The sequence below is a fragment of the Pristis pectinata genome, chromosome 5 (genome assembly GCF_009764475.1).
Source record: "Pristis pectinata isolate sPriPec2 chromosome 5, sPriPec2.1.pri, whole genome shotgun sequence".
NCBI classification, from domain to species: Eukaryota; Metazoa; Chordata; class Chondrichthyes; order Rhinopristiformes; family Pristidae; genus Pristis; species Pristis pectinata.
Window position 1 is genome coordinate 79,535,202 of NC_067409.1, and position 13,427 is coordinate 79,548,628.

Genomic DNA, 13,427 nt, shown 5'->3' on the forward strand with positions numbered 1-13,427 from the left:
TGTCAAATACCAGAGGGCATATCTTTAAGGTGAGAGGGGGAGGAAACCAAAGCATCTGGAGGAAACCCACTCCATCATTTGAAGAACGTGTAAACTCCACACAGGCAGCAAGGTTGAACTTTGGTCCCTGGAGCTGTGGGGCAATAGTACCATCTCCTGTGCCACTGCACCACCCATGATCACGTGAACGAGGCAAAGGCATTGTGTCATTGCCAGGGTACAAAGGACAGGATTAGTCCACAATCACTTCCCATTAATTGGATTGTATTTGGTCTAATGGATTGTGCTCCCGATCTTGCTTCAGGAAGAAACTCTGAAAGAATTATTTGGTGATGGTGAGATGGGGAAATTACTCCACTTCACTCCCTCCCCCCCTTACCAGTTGAAATACAGAGGAAAATCGGACCATGATTCCTCCTCCTGGGAATTTGAGAAGGACAGTTCATCCCACATCCAATTGGTTGAACTGTACTGAGAGCTAGAGATAGGCGCATGACCTACAGAGTGAAAGAACTGTACACGATTAGCTTAAACAACCCTGTTCCAGAACGGAGAGCTTCTTTATATAAAAGCAGAAAGCAAGTCAGGCAGTATCCATGGAAATCTGTCGGTTTCAGGTTGAAAACACTTCATCAGGGAGAAAACTGGTGAATTTTAGATCGAAGAAACGCTGGGGGGAGATGGATAGGGCAAAAACAAATCTCATTGAAATTGCCCGGATGATACGCTGTTTATACCGTGTTTCGTTTCGGTGAATATTTCTGCCTTGCTTAAAGTTTATTAATCAGAATGCACTACTATTTTCAAACTTTTGCTTTCATGAATAGTTTTATATTACATTTTTAAAACTTTTTAAAACTGTTATCAGCTTTAGTCGAGGAGGGTACCAGTCCCGCAGCAATCTTTCCTCTTTGCCGTACTCAGCAATGGTTTGGAAAAGATGAGCCCTCCTTAATATCAATATTTAAATTTCTGACAGAAGGAAGTTCTACGCTCCGCTTCCTGCTAAATCACCATCCCCGTGGGTGGAGGCAGGTTTGACGTGGTGTCCGCTGGTTTTAAAACGAGAACTCCCCGCCCCTCCACTTCACTCCGCTCTCCAAAATAGTCTTTCAGGAAGTTGCAGATATACGGATAAACCATCTGAAGGTTGACGCTCTGTCCTCGTTGCTTGTGGTGTTTGAACTGTTGTGTGCAGTCTGTAGCTAAGCTGCAACAGCTGAAAAGCGGCATTGTGTGTACGTTTCTTCAAGGCACTGTTTGGCTTCCATACCAGAATTAAAGTCACAGACAAGCAGTTTTCCCTGACTGTTCGTTGGGCTTGGATTTCTCCTTGTTCAGAGGTAATGCATGCGAAAATGAAATAGATTTAAAGTTGATCACTACTACTTCTCAAGGCATTGTTTAAAAAATAAATATCAGGTAGATTGGCTAACAGAAACTCCCGTACAGTTGCTGTTAGAGGAGTTTTGCTTTTAGTCTTTGTGAGAAATCTCGGACGTAGAATTTGTTGATGGGGTAAAATGTTTTGACTGTTTTCTTTTGAAAATATCAGACTGTTTCACGCACAATTGTCACGGTTTTAACGGGAGTTTCTCTGATAACGTTCAATTTTTATGACACGTAATCGCAGTCCGAACTGAAAGTGTGTTGGCAAAACCGAGTGCTTTCACCGACACCAGGATTATTTGGTTGATATGGTAACGTTTTAAAAAAACCTGTCAATGTCTACCCAAACTTGTTTCAAAGCCAAAGGTGTGTTGCAAACAGGTTAACTCGTAGTAGACAGTAGTTGGTGTTTCTGAACAAAATTAGAGATCAGAAACTAACTTTGTTTTTTCCACAGCAGACTTTAAGAACGAATGTACTGATTATGCCTCGGGTTGATTCATGATCATTGTAACTGGGGGTTTTTCAAATGCATTGAACTATGATTTATGAAGATCAGTGAAATAATATCGCAATGGCAGTAGTTCCTGCTGCTAATGTTTTGATGGGTTACGGGCGTTACTCCATTCCCATGTAATGTGGAAGATTAGTTGGTTTCATAAGCCTCTAATTGGGCTTTCAACTAAGTGGAGCTCAAATGTGTATCATTATTTCGCGGTTGGGTACAATGCATTTAGTTACAAAAAGCAAAAATGTTGGAAATACGCACGGTAGCGTAACGGTTAGCGCGATGCTATTACAGAGTTAGCGATCGGGGTTCGATTCCTATCGCTGTCTGTAAGGAGTTTATACGTTCTCCCGTGTCTGCGTGGGTTCCCTCCGGGTGCTCCGGTTTCCTCCCACATTGCAAAGACCTACAGGTAGGTTAATTGGGTTTTAAATGGGTGGGGTGGACTCGTTGGGCCGGAAGGGCCTGTTACCACGCTGTAAATAAAAATAATAAAAAATAAAATAAAGTTTACTTTTTCTCTCACCAGAAGTACTACTTGACCTTCTGAAATTAAAACACGAAATGCTGGAGGGATTCGGATTTTTGGCAATTGTTTTTAGAGTTGTGAAGTCATCCAGCACAGAAACAGACTCTTTGGAAAACCCGGCACAAGTCAGCTCCATTTAGAAAATGTTCCCATGATGGGAAAGAGGATAAATTGCATTCAAACTAGTATTCAGTGGGAAAAGTGGAAGGTTTTTCTGGTGACAGGCCATTATTGAGTGTTTGGGAGTGGCAGAGGCCTGTGAAAAGGAGGAATGTGGTGGAGGTGGTGCAACGCCCAAGAAAAGCAATGCTCATCATGGTCAACAGCCTTGCTTCACTATTTTAAATGATCAACGATAATGTGGAATGGCCATACTTAGGATCTTTAGAAGCTGCAGACAGGGTTTCTAGTCCCTATGAGTGGGTTTCCAGTCATATCAGAGTAGACTACTAATCATTCCTCTGAAGTTTATGTCCACAAAAATGACTAGGTTGTGGAGCCATACATCACAGAAAAGGCCATTCAGCCCATCATGTCCATATTGACCATCATGTACTCATACATACTAAGCCTATTTTCCAGCACTTGGTCTGTGGCCTTGTATGCCTTGGCAATTCAAGTGCTCATCAAGATACTTCTTAAATGTCATGAGACTACCTGCCTCCAGCATTCCCTTAAGACAGTTCCAGATTCCAACTACATTCAGGGAGAAAATATTCTTTCTCTGATTCCCCCTAAGCATCTTACACCGAGCCTTAAACCGATGCCCTCTGGTTTTATATACCTTTGCAGGGGGATAAGTTTCTTACCGTCTACCTGTCATAATTTTGTATACATGAAACTGATCCCCTATCAGCCTCTTCCACTCCAAGGAAAACAAACCCAATCTATCCAGTTTCTCCTCCTAACTGAATGCTCAACACTCCACCCCAGGCCATATCTTGGTGAATCTCCTGCATCCTCTCCAGATGCTATCATGTCCATACTGTAATGTAGTGATCAGAACTGCACATCATTTTTCATCTAGTGCTTAACCAGTGTTTTATAAAGTTATACCATAACTTCTCTGTACTTATATTCTATACTTTTGCTAACAAAGGCATGTGTCTTAATCTTATCTACCGTCTATTCTGCCATCTCAGGGATCCTTTGATTGTACAGCGTTTCCTCTATTCCTCAATACTCACCAGAGCCCTACCATTCATTGTGTATGTCCTACCTTTTATTATTCCTCCCAAAGTGCATCACCTCACACCTACCAGGATTAAATTCCATCTGCTATTGCTCTGTCCATTTTACCAACTCATCAATATCTTCTTGTAGCCTAAGACTACTCACACTATTATTACCAATACCAATTCTCAAGTCAAATTATCAACAGCAAGAGGTGTGACCATCAGGCAATAATGGTGCTGGGAGCTGTCCCAAATTCTGCCTATGTCAGATAAGATTATTTCCCTGAGCACCATCAGTTTCACCTGGTAGCAACAAAGAGAGAGAAACAAATCATATTAGCAAGAAATACCATACAAGACTTGCCATCAAACTGTGCCTTTCACACTGTTGCTTAAGCCAATGAAGTAATTTTAAAGGGTGGTTATCGTTGTAATGCAGGAAAGTGGAGGCATATATTTTCTGTGTGTAGCAAGTTATAATTTGGAGTGCACTGCCTGAAAGGATGGTAACTTTCAAAATACAATAGGATAAATGCCTGAAAGGTTTAAAAGCATAGATACAATGGAATTAAAGGCTGCCTCTGCTACATGATTCTATGTTGCTGGATGAGTGGTGTTGTTTCTTGCCGGTGTTGGAATCTATCCTATGAAAATCAAGGGCAATTGCATAGAAACTCCATTCTGCTGCCCTGCAGAGGAGCAGACACCAAAGCTCAGGGTGACGTGTTCACGGGGAAAGGAATCACGATTTGACTGCTTAAACCAAGATACTGAGTTACTCTCTACGTAGTGAGAAAATCGCAGATAAATTATGATAGTGTAATCTGGAGCAGAATTCAAAGTTTCCTTTGAAAAGCTGGAATATGTTGTATATTATGAATGCTACTTTTCTCAAGGTGAATGCGAGTGATTTTTTTTGTGTGGTATACACAGTAGTGTGATAAACCTCCTTGTACTTGATTTAATTTAAAAAAAATAAACTTAATGTGTGTCTGCCCACTGCAAGCATTGAGTGATCTGTCGTCTGGATATAATGACAATTTGGGTTTCTTGTTTTTCTTTAATGGAGATGAGTAAATGTAATTTTTCTTGGAGTTCTTTTCCAGCCTGGCCAGGAATCAAGATAGAGAAAGAAAGGACTGCAGATGCTGGAATCTAGATGAAAAACATGATGATGCTGGAGAAACAGCAGGCCAGGCATTATCCATGGAGAATAGCAGGTGGTCAACGTTTCGGGTCAGGACCCTTCTTCTGGACTGAAGATAGGAAAAGGGGAAGCCCAATATATAGGAGGGTAAAGCAGAGCAGTGATAGGTGGACAAAAAGGTGGAGGCAGGGTGGGAGCAGAGGAGATCACAGAGGTGGAACAGTGAGAGAGGGACTCATGAAGTTTCCATCAAAGAGAGGAAGAAAACTTCTTCAAAGTGGGCACCCTTGAAGAGACTTCACAGCGGAGCAGTAACACTAGAGAAACAAAGGGCTGCAGATGCTGGAATCTAGATGAAAAACACGATGATGCTGGAGGAAGTCAGCAGCCCAGGCAGCATCTGTGGAGAAAAGCAGGTGGTTGGGTGTTCATAAGTCAACCCAGAGATAGCTATTTTCAGGATTCACCCACTCTGAGGTCCCTCCTCACTTACCAAAATCTCAAGATGCCTCTTAACAGGAGTCATGTCAACCAAAACCTTTGTTATTCCCATTTCAAAGTAGGATATTTTCGGGTGGCACAGTGGTGCAGCAAGGGGAGCTGTTATCTCACAGCTCCAGTGACTCGGGTTCAACTCTGACCCCTGTTATCTGTGTGGAGTTTGCAGGTTTTCTCTGTGACCACGTTTTCATCCAGGTGCTCCAGTTTCGTCCTGCGTCCCAGAGGTATCCTGATAAATTGGCTACTGTAAAGTGCCTCTGGTATGAACATGAGTGGTAGAATCTGGAGGGAGTAGATGGGACTGTAGGAAGAATAAAATGGGATTAGAGTGGGATTAGTGCAACTGTATGTTTAATGATTGGCATGGACATGGTGGTTGAAGGGTCTGTGTCTGCACTGTCTGACTGAGCTCACCTGTTCGCAAAATAGCGAACAGAATGAATCCTGTTTCTCAATGATCTTTTGTCATTAATTGACTGTATCCCACTGGTGATCCTATAGAATTCACAACTTGGCCACATGCCTGACTTGTATCTTTGGTTATTATCAACAGTGAAATATCAGAGCCTTGCTGCTGGTATTGCAGCATCAAGAATATCACTGGCAAAGACTCCCTTCATGGTTATTGTTAGGGCGAAGATGTAGTAACATTCAAATTCTGAGATTGTTTTATTTTCTTTTTAAATTTCTCATCCAATGCTTTTTTTAATTTATTTTTTCTCCCTTGACTGATGTTGTGCTATGGTTTCTTGGGTGACCAGCTATTTGATGTCTTCCTCCATATGAATGACAAATGACTAATGTGAGAATATGCAGAGTCAGGGACAAGTAGCAAAATGGGCTGCTAACTGGCTTCAGGACAAAGCAGAGAGTGGGAGTAAAGAGTGACTATTCACAGTGGAAGCATGTGGGTAGTGGTATGCCACAATGATCAATGCTGTTCACAATTTACATTGTGATTACATTAGTGATTTAAATTCGGGAATCAAGATGCAGTATCCAAACTTGCTGATGATACCAAATTGGTGTGTGTTTGGTGAGGAGCCAGGGGTAGTGGGTGGCAGGGATGGGGCCCAGAATATACGATAACAAGAAGGATAGCAACAAATTAATGAAGAATGTGAACGAACTTTCGGAATAGGGAAATAATTGGCAAATGAACTTCAACACTGAAATGTGAGAACATTTTGGGAGGAAGACCAGGTAGGTCACTTATTTCTTGGAGGGTCTGGGTCTTGGTGGCGTAGAGGAACATAAGATATCTTTATTAGTCACATGTACGTCAAAACACACAGTGAGATGCATCCTTTTGTGTAGAGTATTCTGGGGACAGCCCGCAAGTGTCACCACGCTTCTGGCGCCAACATACTATGCCCACAACTTCCTAACCTGTAGGTCTTTGGAATGTGGGAGGAAACCGGAGCACCCAGAGGAAACCCATGCAGACACGGGGAGAACGTACAAACTCCTTACAGACAGCGGTGAGAATTGAACCTGGGTCGCTGGTGCTGTAAAGCGTAACACTAAGTGCTACACTACCGTGCTACTAAGCCAAGCAATGGGGTTTATTTCTGGAGGGGGAGAATGGAAGTGTAGGGAAGTTGTGCTAAAGACATGTGGAACCTTGGTTAGATCACAAAGAACTGCATACACAGTATACTCATGTGGGCAGGCACAGTAGTGTAGTGGTTAGTATAATGCTATTACAGCGCCAGTGACCTGGGTTCAATTCCGGCCACTGTCTGTAAGGAAATTGTACATTCTCCCTGTGTCTGTGTGGGCTTCCTCCGGGTGCTCTCGTTTTCTCCCACATTCAAAGACATGCAGGTTAGGAAGCTGTGGGCATGCTATGTTGGCGCCAGAAGCATGGTGACACTTGCAGGCTGCCCCCAGAACACTTTGCGCAAAAGATGTATTTCAATGTGTGTTTTGATGTACATGTGACTAATAAAAATATCTTGTCTTATTAGGAAAAGCATGTAGAGGAGAGGCACAGAGAAGATTTAACAAGGTTGGTACCAGAAATGAGCGTGTACATATCAGGAAAGAATGAACTGACTGTGTCTCTTGAGAAAAGCAGGCTGATGGGTAAACTTCAAAATGATGGTGTTTTATAGAGTGGGTACAGTGAGAGTGTGCTCATTGGTGGTGAGGAACATAAGTGGAGGGATTGATATAAATCATCACTAAGAAATCCTTTAGGGAATTCAGTGAAACTTTTTACCCAAAGATAATGTGGAACTTGCTCCCACAGAGAGTAGCTTAGGCAAATTTAAGGGGAGGTTTCACAAGCATATGAGGAAGCAGGAATAGAGGGTTTTGTTGATAGATTTAGATTAGGAAAGAAGAGTAAAGCATAAATGCTGATGTCATTGAAGTTGAGGCAACAGCATATCCCTGGTTTAATTGGGTGATACGAAACCAAGGGGTCCAGTGTATTTTGGTGCCTCATGTTGCTGCAGGTCAGAATACAAATTCTTCTGTGTATCTCAAAGCTGTCACTTAATCCCTTTTATAATATAGGTTTTGAAAAACAAGTCAGATTTTTAACTGGGTTTTTATTATGTTTACTCCGAATGAATCGGATCGTATTATAGTGGCTGATATGTGAAAATTATTGCTGTAAACCAGTTGAGTAAGCTGCACATCCTACTTGCAAAACAAATGTAACTTATTACTGCTGATGTATCAGGAAGCAATTTGAGGAACTGGAGGCTTAAATAAGTGAACTTCAAAGGCTTAGATTCCTTTGTGTGCCCTGCACAGAGATCTGGAAGCAAAATTAGATGTTTGAACTCTGAAACAAAAGTAGGAAAACTGGTTTGTTGTTTATCACTACTGCCAGGGAGCAGATGGGTTCTAATACTTAAGAGCAGGTGTGTCACATTTTACGAATTAATAATTGTGTTACAATATTGAATCATTGTTATTGACACTGTACACATCCATAAAGTAACTGCAACCCTGTACTTGTTCAGTACAGGTGCCCCCTGCATTATGGCCTTTTGGATTACAGAACTTTGCCCTTGCAGAATTCACAAATCACTGTGCAAAAATTTGAGATATGGAAATAATTCGCTTTTATGGAATTTATGTGGGAGTTGGGTGGGGGGAAGTAAATAATTAACCACTCAGTTTAGTTTTTTTTTTCAACGTGTGCTTCTTGATGTATGCATAGATGATGTGGCTTCGCGTTAAGGAAAATTACGATAGACACCATTTTCCAGGAAAGCAACCCTCCCATAACACGAGTCGTCTGTACACTGGGTCAGTGCTTCCTCCACTCTCATGGTGAAACATGTGACACTAGAGTACCTTTGACAGGTATTGCAAGAAATTCAGCATCAAAGGAGGTCATTTTCACAATATCTGTGGCACCTCTTTAACTGTCTACCATAATCCTTTTTATTGGCAAATTACTCGTATCTTGTTTCGCGCATTTACCTGGTTTCATTTTAACAAGAGGTCTGTTTCAGAAGCTATCTGTAATAAGAAACCTTTGTGCTCCAAGAATTTATCTTGACATTATTTTGTTTCTAATTTCCCAACTGTTGCCCCTTTCCTAATATTAAAACCCTTATTTGGATCCTTTCATTTTTTTCCATTGCGAGATTAGGGGAAAGGGAAGCCAAAATGAAATCTTCTGCTTCACTCCACTTTTCGCTCCATCACCGCCTGTTTCTTTAAAAGTAGGTTTCAACATTTGTCTATCTTTACTTCTTGGGAACTACTGAGAATTTATGGTTTGGAACTCTCTGCTTCCCTCTTGCTAAATCTATCAGAATTTTGGAACTTATACCAGCCAGGCAAGGGTACTTTTCCAATTACAGTCTCATTAATTTTTTTTAAAGTTGTTCTTTGAATATTTTTCTTCAAGTATATTTTACATGTCCTCTTACAAAATTCCAGCAGCCTACATTAGTTACCCTAAAATTGATTTGGCATCTTGATTTTACTTTTATCGTCTTCCTCACTAAAGACTTTATTTCCTTTTACACTGACTTAGTCTTATCTTATTTTTACTTTCTAATCTTATATTTTGATTCCTTTCTATGCTTTTCCTTGTTATCAGAGTTTTATCTGTATTTTGTACCCCTCTGCTTGTCATTTCTCCTTGTTTTAGAAGGCTGTATATGGTGACAACACTAGAAGTTAGGCAGAGTGGAGGGGATTGGGTTAATTTCTTTGCCTTCAGGGCTGGTTACCACAAGTGTCTGAGACTTATTTCATGTACAACTTAAGTAATCATCCTTAATTGGATGTATTTTTCTTGCAACTACCCAAAAAAGAGAGTTATTGAGCACCATTTAAAAAAATTTTTTTTTCCTATTAATGGTAACAAACTAGTCTTTACGAAGGTTGCATCAACTTCCTCTTCATTTTTCTTAGAAAAAACATTAAAACTGGTAATACTTGGCTTCCAATTTCACATGACATTCTTTTAGTTCTAGATCACCAGTTGCAATTAATACCTCTCGTTCCTTTATCTTTATTCATTTATGAACATTGGGGGGAAAAAAGCACAAGCCAGACATGTTCATAATCTTCCTTAACGTTTATCGTTTTTTTTCAGGTTCTTCTGCTGATGTCTTCACTTTGTAACTTGTCTTTTATCTGTCCTAAACTTTATCTCCCTGCACATGCTCTTGACCAATTTACTGCATTGCTGCTATCCTCGTCCCTTGGCTGTATGCCATCCAACTTGAACATCTTCCTCCACAACCTCTTGCTGTTTACTTTGCCAGGAAACTATTTCTGATTGGCCCATCATATTGGTGGAACTTTTGCCTGCCCTGGAAGTCATCCCCAGTGCCTTGGGAAAACTGTTCCTTTTTGTATTATCTGGGTTGCAAGTTAATACTGTACATGTAATTTTCTGCTTCCTGGCTGGTGTCATGCAGTGCATTGGAAGATTACTATGGTGGAAGTAATGGTCTACAAATGGCAATAGTGTTTCTCTTCACAATGCTATTGCCATTGCTTTCTGGTTATCCTCTTCTCTGCAGTGCTGTGATGTTTGTGGCCACTTGTCTCTGCTCTGCCACTATTCTTGTTGGAATTATGAAGAGCCAGCACAGTAAGGCTACAAGACAACTACATAACCCCAGGTGTTTCTGTACTGCCTCCATCTGAGTATCTCACTATCTCATTACTCCCTAAAATGCAACATGTATTCTGAAGATCATTCCTGTGGATTGCAGAGTGCTTTTGTTTCTTGAGCAAGGCACTCATTTTGGACAACCTTCTGTGCACATATGTTTGTCCTGATGGCCAGAGGCTCCATCCTGTATTCAAGATAAAGAGCAGAGATGCTTATAGTGAAGTGAAAGAATAATCTACGATTGGAGAATGAAAAGGGAGCATTTGTGATTTTGCATGGGATACATAAAAGACAGCTGTGTTTTGTCTCTCTGGTCACAGTAGGTAGGAGAATAGGTTCAAACTGTTTTCAATATAAATGTGTTTCAGAGGAATGTAATCTTTTGCCAAATTTAGTTTCTCCTAAATATAGGTTAACAAGTCTTTTTAAACAGTTTCATCAAGTGTTTGTGGGAAGTAATTATTTCTTGGGGACTATTTGTGTCAATAAATGATAGGGGTGGTTGCTAAGATAATGGTGTGAGCTCAATGTGAGAAACTAAATGGTTCAGTAATGTAAGTATATCTGATGATGGTAATGGCACATTAATAAAGACTGAGACTAATTTTTATTGGCTTGTGCTCTTACTGGAACTTGCTTTTTGGGGGAGGAAGGCAAGTTTCAGTATCTGTTTAGACCCTTTTGATTTGTTAAGGTGAATGGTCAAAAATGCATGTATTGACAACAAAGCTGGAATATATTGACTTAAAGTCATCAGTTATGCCCCGGTTGGAGAATTGCTAATCCTGGCTGATGTATTCAGGGAGAATGTCAAAGCTTTGAGAAGGTGCAAAGGTTTACAGGATGCTGCAGCTTTCAGGACTCAATATTGCTCAACTTGCTCTTTCTTCCTGTTTGTATCAGGACAGCCCCCGCCCATTCCAACCCCCCCACCCCCCACCTCACCGATTTCACTTGTATTGTCTGGCCCGCTCAGCATGTCCCAGTGGGCCAGATGATGCAGCATCACTCAGATTTCACAATGTTAGCAACACCTTACATAGATGAAGGAGCTTAACTGTCCATTCATTGGCTACATCATTGTACCCCGTTACTGATAGTCCATTTATTCCACCCAGTGGCTTTCCCCATCTTCTTAGTTACTTAGATTGACTTGTTTTCTCTCTTAGTTCTGATGAAAGGTCTTTGACCTCGAACAGTAACTGGTTTCTCTTTCCACAGATGCTAACATACTTGGGGAGAATGTCAAAGAAGGGCAATGATAGGGAGAAATTGCTGGAAGAACTTAAACCAAGTTCTTCCAGCATTTTCTGGTTCTGTGCCAGACTCCTGAATCCGCAGTTTTTTTTTGTTTTGCTATCATTGAAGTATAGGGTCCCCTGCCACTGGACAGTGAGGGGCTGGAACCCATGTTTTTAAAAGTTCCTCCGACTTGCAGTTCGTGGAATGTATATGAACAAAAAAATTGATGCCATGCTGAAACAAGGTAAATTGTCTAAACAAATGGAATGATTGTCAGCATTCACAGTAAATGTGTGTGTATTTATAATGGCAAATTTTGTAGATTTTTTTGGTGGGGGGAATAAAAGAACAAATCTTCTAGTTCTTTCCCTGATCGACCAGTGCTCCTAATTAACCTATTGAGGTCCTGTTTTTTTCTCAATTACCCCTGCCCCCCAAGGACCTACCACAACTTGCCTGTTCTTGCAATGGCAGAAGATGTTAAGGAATGGCCTTTTGCTTCATGAATGGGCAATGACCTCTTTATAGGGGTACAGTATCTTGGGTCTTTCTGTGCCATAAAACCTTGAGCAAGAACATATGTTATCTCGCAATGTACCAATTACATAAGGTGCCTTTCCAGGTTTCAAGCAATTTCTCTACAAAGATCTGGTAACTTCACCAGTGTATAAAGAAGGAAAATGATTTAAAGGATTTAACTTAATAGAGCAGCATTTCTTGCAAGAAAGATGAATTAAAAGCACAAGTGGCCTTGATATTATATTCATCGCTGGAGTTTGAAAAGTGGTAGCTGCTGATATAGTTCAAATTTTGCTGGATGTGGGGATGGTCCCAGTTGATCAAAAGGTAGCTTAACATCAGTCATCTGGGAAATGCAGGAATGCATTACGAAGGATGCAATATCCCAGGGCATGTAGAAAATCTCAATGTGATTAGACAGAGTCAACATAGGTTTATGAAAGGGTAACTGTATGCAGAGAGGATGTAATAAGCATGATGATCATGTAGAGCCAGTGGAATTTCCAAAGGTGTTTGATGAAGTGCCACACAAAAGATTGCACGTAATGAGGGCTTTTTGGGGTAATGTAGAGGATATATAACAATTGGCTAAAGAAGAGATTACAGGAATTAGTAGGCTGCCGATCTGAAAACCATCTGTAATGTTGGAGTGAGGGCCTAAACTGTGTGAATGGTATAGGAGAGTTTAGGTAGGATGGACCTATATATACACTGGAGTTCGACTGACGTATACAAGGTTCTGAGCAAGCTAGACAAAATAGATGCTGAGGCTATTTTTTTCCTGTACCAAAAGGTCTGGTTATGCGGTGTGGGGTTGGCTATTTGGGACTGATATTGGGTGAAATTTGTCCAGTCTAGAGGGCTATGGATCTTTAAAACTCTCCAACTGAGGGCTGTGGATTCTCAGTCTTTGAGCATATTCAAACCTGGGATGATTTAGATTCTGGAACTCCCTTTGGAATCAATTGTTATGGGCATCAGGCAGCAAAGTGGGTTTGGGGCACTTCTCTGGAAACTAATCCTTCTGTTCTCGTATTTAAGGGTGTAGTGATTTCCTTGTTTCTTGTTCTTGCCTCCATTTCTGGTTAAATTAGTAAGGAATTAGAATTTGGGGTGGCACAGTAGCATAGTGGTTAGCATGATGTTATTATAGCGCCAGCAATAGGGATTCAATTCCTGCTGCTGTCTGTAAGGAGTTTGTACGTTCTTCCCATGTCTGTATGGGTTTCCTCCAGGTGCTCTGGTTTCCTCCCACATTCCAAAGACTTACAGTTGGTTTACATGGGCGGAGCGGACTTGTTGGGCCAGAAGGGCTT

The 13,427-nt window shown here is 41.0% G+C and overlaps 1 protein-coding gene across 2 annotated transcripts in view; it reads left to right on the forward strand.

The window, feature by feature from the left end:
- Positions 1-1,015: 1,015 nt before the first annotated feature.
- The window catches only part of LOC127570576 (E3 ubiquitin-protein ligase RNF144B-like), a 56,361-nt gene continuing 43,949 nt past the window's right edge, over positions 1,016-13,427 (forward strand). Inside the window, exons 1-2 of one of the 2 annotated variants that reach the window (XM_052016251.1) lie at positions 1,107-1,343; positions 7,220-7,260. The gene's annotated coding sequence lies outside the window, so the exon portion shown is untranslated. Of the gene's footprint in view, positions 1,344-7,219; positions 7,261-13,427 lie in introns of both variants that reach the window. The other variant, XM_052016252.1, reaches the window with a different exon arrangement.